Source organism: Salmo salar, chromosome 05 (assembly GCF_965601325.2).
Source record: "Salmo salar chromosome 05, fSalSal1, whole genome shotgun sequence".
Taxonomy (NCBI): domain Eukaryota; kingdom Metazoa; phylum Chordata; class Actinopteri; order Salmoniformes; family Salmonidae; genus Salmo; species Salmo salar.
In genome coordinates this window covers 17,996,208-18,010,113 of record NC_138295.1, presented here as the reverse complement: position 1 = coordinate 18,010,113, position 13,906 = coordinate 17,996,208, and positions in this window count along the sequence as shown.

Below are 13,906 nucleotides of genomic sequence, written 5' to 3'. Positions count from 1 at the left end.
AATACAAAGTGTTATGTTTGGGACAAATCCAACACAACACATCACTGAGTAGTACTCTTCATATTGTCAAGCACGGTGGTGGCTGCATCATGTTATGGGTATGCTTGTCATTGGCAAGGACTAGGGAGTTTTTCAGAATAAAAATAAATGGAATAGAGCTAAGCACAGGCAAAATCCTAGAGGACAATCTGGTTCAGTCTGGTTTCCAACAGACACTGGGAGACAAATTCACCTTTCAGCAGGACAATAACCAAATAGACACTAGTTTGCTTACCAAGACAACACTGAATGTTCCTGAGTGGCCTAGTTACAGTTTGGACTTAAAATCGGCCTGAAAATGTCTGTCTAGCAATGACCAACAACCAACTTGACAGAACTTGAAGATTAAAAAATAATAATAATGTAAAAGTATTGTACAATCCAGGTGTGCAAAGCTCTTGGAGACTTACCCAGAAAAACTCACAGGTGTAATCACTGCCAATGGTGATTCTAACATTTACTGACTCAGTGGTGTGAATACTTATGTAAATTAGATATTTCTGAATTAAATTTTCAATAAATGTACAAAAATGTCTAAAAACATGTTTTCACTTTCTCATTATGGAGTATTGTGTGTAGATGGGTGAGAGAAAAAAACAATAATACATTTTGAATTCCGGCTGTAACACAAGAAAATATGGAATAAGTCAAGGGGTATGAATACTTTCTGAAGGCACTGTAATTGACAAGTGGAGTGGTGTAATGCCATCTGTGTTTTTCTGTCAGTGAAGAACTCTCTCTGTCTTGAGTCTGTCTATTTAACTATTTCAGCCCTGGACATCAAATGGGAATGTGGGTGCCTTCTCTAAAGAGCCACTAATGGCCAGCTTTAGCTTTACTGCCTGCCTGAAATCACACTGACCTAGCAAAAACTGAGAGACAGTAACACTGACTTGGACCCAGCAAACACTAGGGTTCGGTTTCCAGGACACAGACTAAGCCTATTCCCCGACTAAAAAGCACGATGAATTGAGAATTTGGAAATATTAAATTCCTTGTTTTTGATGTATTATTTACTCAGAGATGGTACTGTAGTTACCGGCCCTTGGTGATATCAGATATTCAAGGTATATCTTTATTTTTGTTGCTGTATTATTTCCTCAGGCGGAGGTGCTAGCTACCTGTAGGACTAGAGCATGTACAATGAGAGACCTAGAAAGCTGAACTCTGATCAAGAGAGAGGAATAAGGTTTCATCTAATTAATTAAAGTCCAGCCCTGGGCTGTGGATACGCTCTGAGATCGACAAGGACTTGCTGAGAGGAGAAAAACCTAAACACAACAACAGACAGCAGGAGAGAGAGAGAATAAGTGTTTGTCTTAACTCAGAGTCTGACCCTGCAACCTTGCGTCATCACAAAACTGTCAAAATCTCAGAGCTTTCAGGGCCTTTTAGTCAATGAGGCTACCCCTAAGGTAACTCTATCCGCACACTTTCTTCTTTACCACTCCTCCCTCCATCTCTCTCCTTCCTTCAGTCTGTCCCTCTCTCTCCCTCCCTCCCTTCCCTATGTCTCTCTCTCCCTCTCTCCCTCCCTTTCAGTCTTTGTCCCTCTCTCCCCCCCTCTCTCCCCTCTCTCTCTCTCTTTCCCTCCCTCTCTCCCTCTTTCTCTCCCTCCCTCTCTCCTAGTGTATTAAAGGGTTTGTCCCTCTCAGTAAAAGCTGATTTATTCTCTTGTGGTATCGATCGGTCGCTGCATTAAAGATTATAATTCATTACCTCGGCCCTTTTAATACATTAAACACTCAAAATAAAAATAAAATAATCCTAACCTCCCCAGGGTGCAAGTAAACGTCCCGTCCACCGTCCCCGGCCTTCAGCACGTCTGGAGTGTGTGTGTATGAATGAGAGACACACACTTCGATCACACACACACCCCCACAGGCCACAGTCTATATTGAATAGTGTCTCAGTCAAACTTTCCACAGGTCAGCGCGCACTCAGACTCAGTCTTGTTCGCATACAGATGCAGATCTCCCAGCAAACACACGCACACTTAAACATATGAATATCACACATTCTCAAGTAGACATTAATGTAGCGGTTCGTGGGAATGGTCGGGAACTAGAGGAACAGAATTAAGTAGGTCTAAAAGAACCGTGTTGAGGACTCCAGGTTACCCAAGGGCAACGTTCCTTATGGGGTTGTACATGTGGTGTTAGCATGTGTCTGAATTGTGCTGGTTTTCTATTGTGAATGTGTGTGTGTTTTGGGACAGATGGAAGTGGTTGAACACTACTACACTACTCAGTTTATTACCTGTCTCCCTCTTGAACACCCCGCATTTCCCTCTGTCTCTCCTTCTGTCTCAGGATTCTTCTCCCACGGGCTCTGCTCAAACTTCTCCCCTTCTCTTTCACTCCCTCCCGCTCTCCTCTCCTCCACTCCCTCGCTCTGACAGGCTTTCAAGCGGTAAATCAGAAACATTTATCCAGCAGCAGCGCCCAAGTGTCCTGGATTCTGCTAAAGAGCCATTTTCATTTCACTAGCAGTTTACCACTCTGCTCCCCCATCCATAAACATCACCCCACCCCTCCTCCTCCTCTCCATCCCTCCTCCCATCAGACCCTCCTCCATACACATCACCCAACCCTGATCCTCTATCCCTGCATATACTCTCCATCCTCTCTCTCTTTGTCTCCCTCCCACTTGGTGATGGCCTGACTGAAAGAAAACACAACTCTCCACCCAGAAGAGAAACAGCTAAAACCTTGAGAAACAGTATACTAATAAAACAGACTGTAAATAGACTGTAAACCGCACAGTGGTGAAGAGGGCACAGCAGGGCCTTGTCCCCCTCAGGAGGCTGAAAAGATTTGGCATGGGCCCTCAGCTCCTCAAAATGTTTTACAACTGCACCAACGAGAACATCTTGACAAGCTGCATCACAGCTTAGAATGGCAAATGCACCACCCTCAACCACAAAGCGCTACAGAGGGTGATGTGTACAACTGAGTACATCACTGGGGCCGAGCGCCCTACCATCCAGGACCACTTTAACAGGCAGTGTCAGAGGAAGGATCCAAAAATTGGCAAAAGACTCCAGACACCCACGTCATAGAATGTTCACTCTGCTACCCTCCAGCAAACAGTTCCGGAGCATCGGCTCTTGGACCAACAGGCTCTGAGAGCTTCTACCCCCAAGCCATAAGACTGCTAAATAGTTCATTCAATGGTTACCTGCACTATCTGCACTGACTCTATCTTTAAAGAAAATAATTATTGAACCTTTATTTAACTAGGCAAGTCAGTTAAGAACAAATTCTTATTCACAATGACGGCCTACCCCGGCCAAACCCGGACAATGCTGGGCCAATTGTGCACCGCCCTATGGGACTCCCAATCACGGCCGGTTGTGATACAGCCTGGATACATCTTGCACTGACTCTATGCAAACTCACAAGACTATATATACACACACTCACTACACCGACACACGTTCACATCACACACACACACACACACACACACACACACACACACACACACACACACACACACACACACACACACACACACACACACACCCCCTGTCTGTATCAGCTTTGAAAATCTGTATTTGGGGATTCTCTCAAGCTCTGTTAAGTAAAACGAGAAGCGGCGGTGAACAGCAATCTTCAAGTCTTTCCACAAATTTTCAAATGGGGTTCAAATCTGGGTTTTGGCTGGGCCACTCAAGGACTTTCACTTTCTTGTTCTGAAGCCCTTCCACCTTTGATTTGGCTGTATGCTTGGGGTCATTGCCCCGTTGGAACGTTTGCACTCTGAAGCAGGCTCTCATCAAGGATTTGCCTGTATTTGGCTCCATTCACTGTTCCCTCATCCTTACCAGTCTCCCAGTCCCTACCGCTGAAAAGCATCCCCATAGCATGATGCTGCCACTACCATGCTTCACAGTAGGGATGGTGTTAGACGGGTGATGTGCTGTGCCTGGTTTTCTGCAGACATAGCGCTTTGCATTCAGGCCAAAGAGTTACATTTCTGTCTCATCAGAAAACAGAATATTTAGCTTTATGATCTCAGTCTTTCACTTGCCTTTTTGCAAACTCCAGGCTTGCTGTCTTGTGCCTTTTCTCAGGAGTGGCTTCCGTCTGGCCACTCTCCCATAAAGCCCAGATTGGTATATTGCTGTAGAGACTGCTGTCCTTCTGGCATGTCATCTCATCTCAGCCAAGAAACTTTATAGTTCTGTCAGAGTGGTCATTGGGTTCTTGGTCACCTCCCTGACCAAGGTCCTTCTAGCCAGGTTGCTCAGTTTGGCATGACTGACAGCTCTAGGCAGAGTCTGGGTAGTTCCATATTTTTTCCATTTCCCAATGATGGAGACCACTGTGCTCTTGGAAACTTTCAACACTCTAGAAATTGTTTTATTACTTTCCCCATATACAGTGGGGGGGAAAAGTATTTGATCCCCTGCTTATTTTGTACGTTTGCCCACTGAGAAAGAAAGGATCAGGCTATAATTTTAATGGTAGGTTTATTTGAACAGTGAGAGACAGAATAACAACAAAAATATCCAGAAAAACGCATGTCAAAAATGTTATAAATTGATTTGCATTTTAATGAGGGAAATAAGTATTTGACCCCCTCTCAATCAGAAAGATTTCTGGCTCCCAGGTGTCTATTATACAGGTAACGAGCTGAGATTAGGAACACACTCTTAAAGGGAGTGCTCCTAACCGCAGCTTGTTACCTGTAAAAAAGACACCTGTCCACAGAAGCAATCAATCAATCAGATTCCAAACTTTCCACCATGGCCAAGACCAAAGAGCTCTCCAAGGATGTCAGGGACAAGATCGTAGACCTACACAAGGGCTAGACCTACTGGAATGGGCTACAAGACCATCGCCAAGCAGCTTGGTGAGAAGGTGACAACATTTGGTGCGATTATTCGCAAATGGAAGAAACACAAAAGAACTGTCAATATCCCTCGGCCTGGGGCTCCATGCAATGATCATGAGAACGGTGAGGAATCAGCCCAGAACTACACGGGAGGATCTTGTCAATGATCTCAAGGCAGCTGGGACCATAGTCACCAAGAAAACAATTGGTAACACACTACGCCGTGAAGGACTGAAATCCTGCAGCGCCCGCAAGGTCCCCCTGCTCAAGAATACATATACATGCCCATCTGAAGTTTGCCAATGAACATCTGAATGACTCAGAAGACAACTGGTGAAAGTGTTGTGGTCAGATGAGACCAAAATGGAGCTCTTTGACATCAACTCAACTCACCGTGTTTGGAGGAGGAGGAATGCTGCCTATGACCCCAAGAACACCATCTCCACTATCAAACATGGAGGTGGAAACATTATGCTTTGGGGGTGTTTTTCTGCTAAGGGGACAGGACAACTTCACCGCATCAAAGGGACGATGGACGGGGCCATGTACCGTCAAATCTTGGGTGAGAACCTCCTTCCCTCAGCCAGGGCATTGAAAATGGGTCGTGGATGGGTATTCCAGCATGACAATGCAACAAAGGAGTGGCTCAAGAAAAAGCACATTAAGGTCCTGGAGTGGCCTAGCCAGTCTCCAGACCTTAATCCCATAGAAAATCTGTGGAGGGAGCTGAATGTTCGAGTTGCCAAACGTCAGCCTCGAAACCTTAATGACTTGGAGAAAATCTTCAAAGAGGAGTGGGACAAAATCCCTCCTGAGATGTGTGCAAACCTGGTGGCCAACTACAAGAAGCGTCTGACCTCTGTGATTGCCAACAAGGGTTTTGCCACCAAGTACTAAGTCATGTTTTGCAGAGGGGTCAAATACTTATTTCCGTCATTAAAATGGAAATCATTTTATAACATTTGTGACATGCGTTTTTCTGGATTTTTTTGTTGTTATTCTGTCTCTCACTGTTCAAATAAACTTACTATTAAAATGATAGACTGATCATTTCTTTGTAAGTGGGCAAACGTACAAAATCAACAGGGGATCAAATACTTTTCCCCCCCACTGTAGATGCCTCGTCACAATTCTATCTCAGAAATCTATGGACAGTTCCTTGGACTTCGTGGTATAGTTTCTGCTCTGACTTGCATTGTCAACTGTGGGACCTTATACAGTGCCTTCGCAAAGTATTCAGACGCCTTGACTTTACAGTTACAGCCTTACTCAAAAATGGATGAACATTTTTTTTTATCCTCATCAATCTACACACAATACCCTATAATGATAAAGCAAAACCTGCTTTTTAGAAATGTTTGCAAATGTATAAAAAAATGTAAAACAGAAATACCTTATTTACATAAGTATTCAGACCCTTTCCTATGAGAATCCAAATTGAGCTCAGGTGCATCCTGTTTCCATTGATCATCCTTGGGATGTTTCTACAACTTGATTGGAGTCCACCTGTGGTAAATTCAATTGATTGGACATGATTTGGAAAGGCCCACACCTGTCTATATAAGGTCCCACAGTTGACAGTGCATGTCAGAGCAAAAACCAAGCCATGAGGTCGAAGGAATTGTCCTTAGACCTCCGAAACAGGATTGTGTCGAGGCACAGATCTGGGGAAGGGTAATACAATACATTTCTGTAGCATTGAATGTTTTTCAGCAGCAGGGACTGGGAGACTGGTCAGGCTCGAGGGAAAGATGAACAGAGCAAAGTACAGAGAGATCCTTGATGAAAACCTGCTCCAGAGCGCTCATGACCTCCGACTAGGGCGAAGGTTCACCATCCAATAGGACAAAGCCCACAGCCAAGACAACTCAGGAGTGGCTTCGGGACAAGTCTCTGAATGTCCTTGAGTGGCCCAGCCAGTGCCCAGACTTGAACCCTATCGAACATCTCTGGAGAGACCTGAAAATAGCTGTGCAGCGACGCTCCCCATCCAACCTGACAGAGCTTGAGAGGAACGGCAGAGAAGAATGGGAGAAACTCCCAAAATACAGGTGTGCCAAGCTTGTGGTGACATACCCAAAAAGACTTGAGGTACTGAGTAAAGGGTCTGAATACTTTAGTAAATGTTATATTTCCTTTTTTTAAATATTTTTTATACATTTGCAAACTTTTCTAAAAAACTGTTTGCTTTGTCATTATGGGGTATTGTGTGTAGATGAGTAAAAAATACAATTTAATCAATTTTAGAATAAGGCTGTAATGTAACAAAACGTGGAAAAAGTAAAAGGGTCTGAATACTTTCCGAATGCACTGTATAGACAGGTTTCTTTTGAAATCCTGTCAGAACAAATGATTTGGACACAGGTGGACTCCAATCAAGTTGTAGTGACATCAAGGATGAGCAAAGGAAATTGGATGCACCTGAGCTCAATTTGGAGTGTTATAGTAAAGGGGTGTGAATATTTATGTCAATGAGAACTGTATTTAATTTTCAATAAACTAGCAAAAATGTATAAACATGTTTTCACTTTGTCATTATGGGGTACTGTCTGTAGATCGGTGAGAGAAAGAAAATGATTTAATCTATTTTCAGACTAACACAACAAAATGGGGATTAAGTGAAGGTGTATGAATACTTTCTGAAGGCACTGTACATATCTATCTCAAATACCTTGTACCTCTGCACATTGATCTGGTACTGGTACTCCCTGTATATAGCTCTACATTGATCTGGTACACCCTGTATATAGCTCCACATTGATCTGGTACCTGTACTTCCTGTACATAATTCCACATTGATCTGGTACTCCCTGTATATAGCTCCACATTCAAATCAAATCAAATCAAATTTATTTTTATATAGCCCTTCGTACATCAGCTGATATTCTCAAAGTGCTGTACAGAAACCCAGCCTAAAACCCCAAACAGCAAGCAAAGCATGTGAAAGAAGCACGGTGGCTAGGAAAAACTCCCTAGGAAAAACTCCCTAGAAAGGCCAAAAACCTAGGAAGAAACCTAGAGAGGAACCAGGCTATGAGGGGTGGCCAGTCCTCTTCTGGCTGTGCAGGGTGGATATTATAACAGAACATGGTCAAAATGTTAAAATGTTAAAATGTTCATAAATGACCAGCATGGTCAAATAATAATAATCATAGTAGTTGTCGAGGGTGCAACAAGCACGTCCGGTGAACAGGTCAGGGTTCCATAGCCGCAGGCAGAACAGTTGAAACTGGAGCAGCAGCACGGCCAGGTGGACTGGGGACAGCAAGGAGTCATCATACCAGGTAGTCCTGATGCATGGTCCTAGGGCTCAGGTCCTCCGAGAGAAAGACAGAAAGAGAGAAAGAGAGAATTAGAGAGAGCATATTTAAATTCACACAGGACACCGGATAAGACAAGAGAAATACTCCAGATGTAACAGACTGACCCTAGCCCCCCGACACATAAACTACTGCAGCATAAATACTGGAGGCTGAGACAGGAGGGATCAGAAGACACTGTGGCCCCATCCGATGATACCCCCGGACAGGGCCAAACAGGCAGGATATAACCCCACCCACTTTGCCAAAGCACAGCCCCCACACCACTAGAGGGATGTCTCCAACCACCAACTTACCGTCCTAAGACAAGGCCGAGTATAGCCCACAACGATCTCCGCCATGGCACAACCCAAGGGGGGGGCGCCAACCCAGACAGGAAGACCACGTCAGTGACTCAACCCACTCAAGTGACGCACCCCTCCCATGGACGGCATGGAAGAACACCAGTAGGCCAGTGACTCAGCCCCTGTAAAAGGGTTAGAGGCAGAGAATCCCAGTGGAAAGAGGGGAACCGGCAAGGCAGAGACAGCAAGGGCGGTTCGTTGCTCCAGCCTTTCCGTTCACCTTCACACTCCTGGGCCAGACTATACTTAATCATAGGACCTACTGAAGAGATAAGTCTTCAGTAAAGACTTAAAGGTTGAGACTGAGTCTGCGTCTCTCACATTGTTAGGCAGACCATTCCATAAAAATGGAGCTCTATAGGAGAAAGCCCTACCTCCAGCCGTTTGCTTAGAAATTCTAGGGACAATTAGGAGGCCTGCGTCTTGTGACCGTAGCGTACGTGTAGGTATGTACGGCAGGACCAAATCAGAAAGATAGGCAGGAGCAAGCCCATGTAATGCTTTGTAGGTTAGCAGTAAAACCTTGAAATCAGCCCTTGCCTTAACAGGAAGCCAGTGTAGGGAGGCTAGCACTGGAGTAATATGATCAAATTTTTTGGTTCTAGTCAGGATTCTAGCAGCCGTATTTAGCACTAACTGAAGTTTATTTAGTGCTTTATCCGGGTAGCCGGAAAGTAGAGCATTGCAGTAGTCCAGCCTAGAAGTAACAAAAGCATGGATTAATTTTTCTGCGTCATTTTTGGACAGAAAATTTCTGATTTTTGCAATGTTACGTAGATGGAAAAAAGCTGTCCTTGAAACAGTCTTGATATGTTCTTCAAAAGAGAGATCAGGGTCCAGAGTAACGCCGAGGTCCTTCACAGTTTTATTTGAGACGACTGTACAACCATCCAGATTAATTGTCAGATTCAACAGAAGATCTCTTTGTTTCTTGGGACCTAGAACAAGCATCTCTGTTTTGTCCGAGTTTAAAAGTAGAAAGTTTGCAGCCATCCACTTCTTTATGTCTGAAACACAGGCTTCTAGCGAGGGCAATTTTGGGGCTTCACCATGTTTCATTGAAATGTACAGCTGTGTGTCGTCCGCATAGCAGTGAAATTTAACATTATGTTTTCGAATGACATCCCCAAGAGGTAAAATATATAGTGAAAACAATAGTGGTCCTAAAACGGAACCTTGAGGAACACCGAAATTTACAATTGATTTGTCAGAGGACAAACCATTCACAGAGACAAACTGATATCTTTCCGACAGATAAGATCTAAACCAGGCCAGAACTTGTCCATGTAGACCAATTTGGGTTTCCAATCTCTCCAAAAGAATGTGGTGATCGATGGTATCAAAAGCGGCACTAAGATCTAGGAGCACGAGGACAGATGCAGAGCCTCGGTCTGACGTCAGTAAAAGGTCATTTACCACCTTCACAAGTGCAGTCTCAGTGCTATGATGGGGTCTAAAACCAGACTGAAGCGTTTCGTATACATTGTTTGTCTTCAGGAAGGCAGTGAGTTGCTGTGCAACAGCTTTTTCAAAATTTTTTGAGAGGAATGGAAGATTCGATATAGGCCGATAGTTTTTTATAATTTCTGGATCAAGATTCGGCTTTTTCAAGAGAGGCTTTATTACTGCCACTTTTAGTGAGCTTGGTACACATCCGGTGGATAGAGAGCCGTTTATTATGTTCAACATAGGAGGGCCAAGCACAGGAAGCAGCTCTTTCAGTAGTTTAGTTGGAATAGGGTCCAGTATGCAGCTTGAGGGTTTGGAGGCCATGATTATTTTCATCATTGCGTCAAGAGATATAGTACTAAAACACTTTAGTATCTCCCTTGATCCTAGGTCCTGGCAGAGTTGTGCAGACTCAGGACAATGGAGCTTTGGAGGAATACCCAGACATTGATCTGGTACTTCCTGTATATAGCTCCACATTGACCTGGTACTTCCTGTATATAGCTCCATATTGATCTGGTACTTCCGGTATATAGCTCCACATTGATCTGGTACTGGTACTCCCTGTATATAGCTCCACATTGATCTGGTACTGGTACTTCCTGTATATAGCTCCACATTGATCTGGTACTCCCTGTATATAGCTTCACATTAATCTGGTACTTCCTTTATATAGCTCCTCATTGATCTGGTTCTTCCTGTATATACCTCCACATTGATCTGGTACTTCCTGTATATAGCTCCACATTGATCTGGTACTGGTACTTCCTGTATATAGCTTCACATTGATCTGGTACTGGTACTTCCTGTATAAGGCTCCACATTGATCTGGTACTGGTACTCCATGTATATAGCTCCACATTGATCTGGTACTGGCACTCCCTGTATATAGCTCCACATTGATCTAATACTGGTACTCCCTGTATATAGCTCCACATTGATCTGGTACTGGTACTCCCTGTATAAAGCTCCACATTGATCTGGTACTCCCTGTATATAGTTCCAAATGGATCTGGTACTGGTACTCCCTGTATATAGCTCCACATTGTTCTGGTACTGGTATTCCCTGTATATAGCTCCACATTGTTCTGGTACTGGTATTCCCTGCATATAGCTCCATATTGTTCTCGTACTGGTACTCCCTGTATATAGCTCCACATTGATCTGGTACTTGTACTCCCTGTATATAGCTCCATATGGTACTGGTACTCCCTGTATATAGCTCCACATTGTTCTGGTACTGGTCCTCCCTGTATATAGCTCCACAATGATCTGGTACTGGTACTCCCTGTATATAGCTCTACAGTGATCTGGTGCTGGTACTCCCTGTACATAGCTCCACATTGATCTGGTACTCCCAGTATATAGCTCCACAATGATATGGTACTGGTACGCCCTGTATATAGCTCCACATTGATCTGGTACTTCCTGTATATAGCTCTACATTGATCTGGTACTGGTACTCCCTGTATACAGCTCCACATTGATCTGGTACTTCCTGTATATAGCTCCACATTGTTCTGGTACTGGTATTCCCTGTATATAGCTCCACATTGATCTGGTACTGGTACTCCCTGTATATAGCTCCATATTGATCTGGTACTCCCTGTATATAGTTCCAAATTGATCTGGTACTGGTACTCCCTGTATATAGCTCTACGTTAAGCTGGTACTGGTACTCCCTGTATATATCTCCATGTCGATCTGGTACTGGTACTCCCTGTATATAGCTCTACATTGATCTGGTACTCCCTGTATATAGCTCTACAGTGATCTGGTGCTGGTACTCCTTGTACATAGCTCCACATTGATCTGGTACTCCCTGTATATAGCTCCACAATGATATGGTACTGGTACGCCCTGTATATAGCTCCACATTGATCTGGTACTTCCTGTATATAGCTCTACATTGATCTGGTACTGGTACTCCCTGTATATAGCTCCACATTGATCTGGTACTTCCTGTATATAGCTCTACATTGATCTGGTACTCCCTGTATATAGCTCCACATTGTTCTGGTACTGGTATTCCCTGTATATAGCTCCACATTGATCTGGTACTGGTACTCCCTGTATATAGCTCCACATTGATCTGGAACTCCCTGTATATAGCTCCACAGTGATCTGGTACTGGTACTCCCTGTAGATAGCTCCACATTGATCTGGTACTCCCTGTATATAGCTTCACATTAATCTGGTACTTTCTTTATATACCTCCACATTGATCTGGTACTGGTACTTCCTGTATATAGCTCCACATTGATCTGGTACTGGTACTTCCTGTATAAGGCTCCACATTGATCTGGTACTGGTACTTCCTGTATAAAGCTCCACATTGATCTGGTACTGGTACTCCCTGTGTCATGACGTTGGCCTCTTTGAGTACAGGGAGGACAGTTGACCCCCTCCCCCCTTGCACCATCCCTCAACCTACCTCCCCCCACCCAGGCCCTGTGTGAAAGGGTTGTAAAACTCTAAGAGGAGAATCTCTTGCCACATGTCCCATAGAGAGACACAGGAAATTCTTCCAACTGACAGAATTGGGGAACCGAATGACATTTAGGTTCTGGAGAAGGTATGAAAGATTGGTGAAGAATCCAGCTACGAACTGGTCCGCTTGGTACAATTTTGTGATACTCAGAAGAGACAATATAGCCATATTACCATAAAACTGTTTATATATTAGCCTCAGCGATGAGACTTGCATCCACATGGTTGTATAAAATGTATTAATAAGGATAAAGCTATTTGTAATACATTGAGATGCTATGTACTGATGTTAATGTGATAGAATTGTATTTCTGTACCAAGCTTAACTCAGTCATCGGCACGCCCCCAGGGACACAGACAGGACCAGGCGTCATGTGACATGTTCACTATAAAACTATACCCTGATCTACTTTCTTCAGACCAGGCCTCCACTCCATTGCGAGTTGGCCAATAGGTTTGACCATCCAATTCCGCTACTGAAAGTGAACTATACCACGTGGTTAACTTTTAGACTATTGATACCGACAGAATAAGAACAAGTCTTTGATATTAATTAATAGTCTGCAGCTAGAAATTATATCATTGAACGCGAAGACCAACGAAACATCCATTCTATAACGACATTAATGAATGTCGCTTTGAAAGATCCATTCTAACTGAGAGAGAGAGAGAGAGAGAGAGAGAGAGAGAACGCGGACAAAACTCTCCAACAGAACGACGCTCCAACAAGGATCCCGACGACACACTGAGCGTAAATATATATTGATTGCAATTGTTCTCAAATGAGTGAGCGTTCATGTGCAATTGATTAGCATGTCAATTGTTAATATTAATGAACTCTGTGTGTCTCCTCAGCTGACCGTTTATGACCCATTGTTCAACAGGCCGCCAGGCCTGTTAGCCCACTAGGGCACATTACTCTACCAATTCTTTGTGACGATAATTACTGTTTGTATACTTTCTGTGAATTACTTAGTTAAGTAAATAAATGATTTTAAGACAATTGATGTATGGATGACTCTTAGTAAAGACTGTGTTCGTGCAGATACAACAATTTACGACGTTTGGAATGAGACTGGACGCGAGGTAAAATACACCATTTAAACCAGAAGATAATCGGCCTATACTATAATAGAATATAATATATTACATTTTAGTCATTTAGCAGACACTCTTAAACATATATAATGTTATAATATAGGAAAGTTATATTAGGAAAATTATAACTTTGTAATCTGAATATTTTCCTTGGTGCCCCGATCTCCTAGTTAATTACAATTAAACGATTAATCAGTTTAATCGCGTGATAATAATTACAGGGAGTTAATTGATAAACATGTCTTCAGTTTAATGGTACCCCAAAGACACGACATTTATGGTGCCCCCTGTGAGGACTCAAACTAAAACGCACGTTGGGCCATT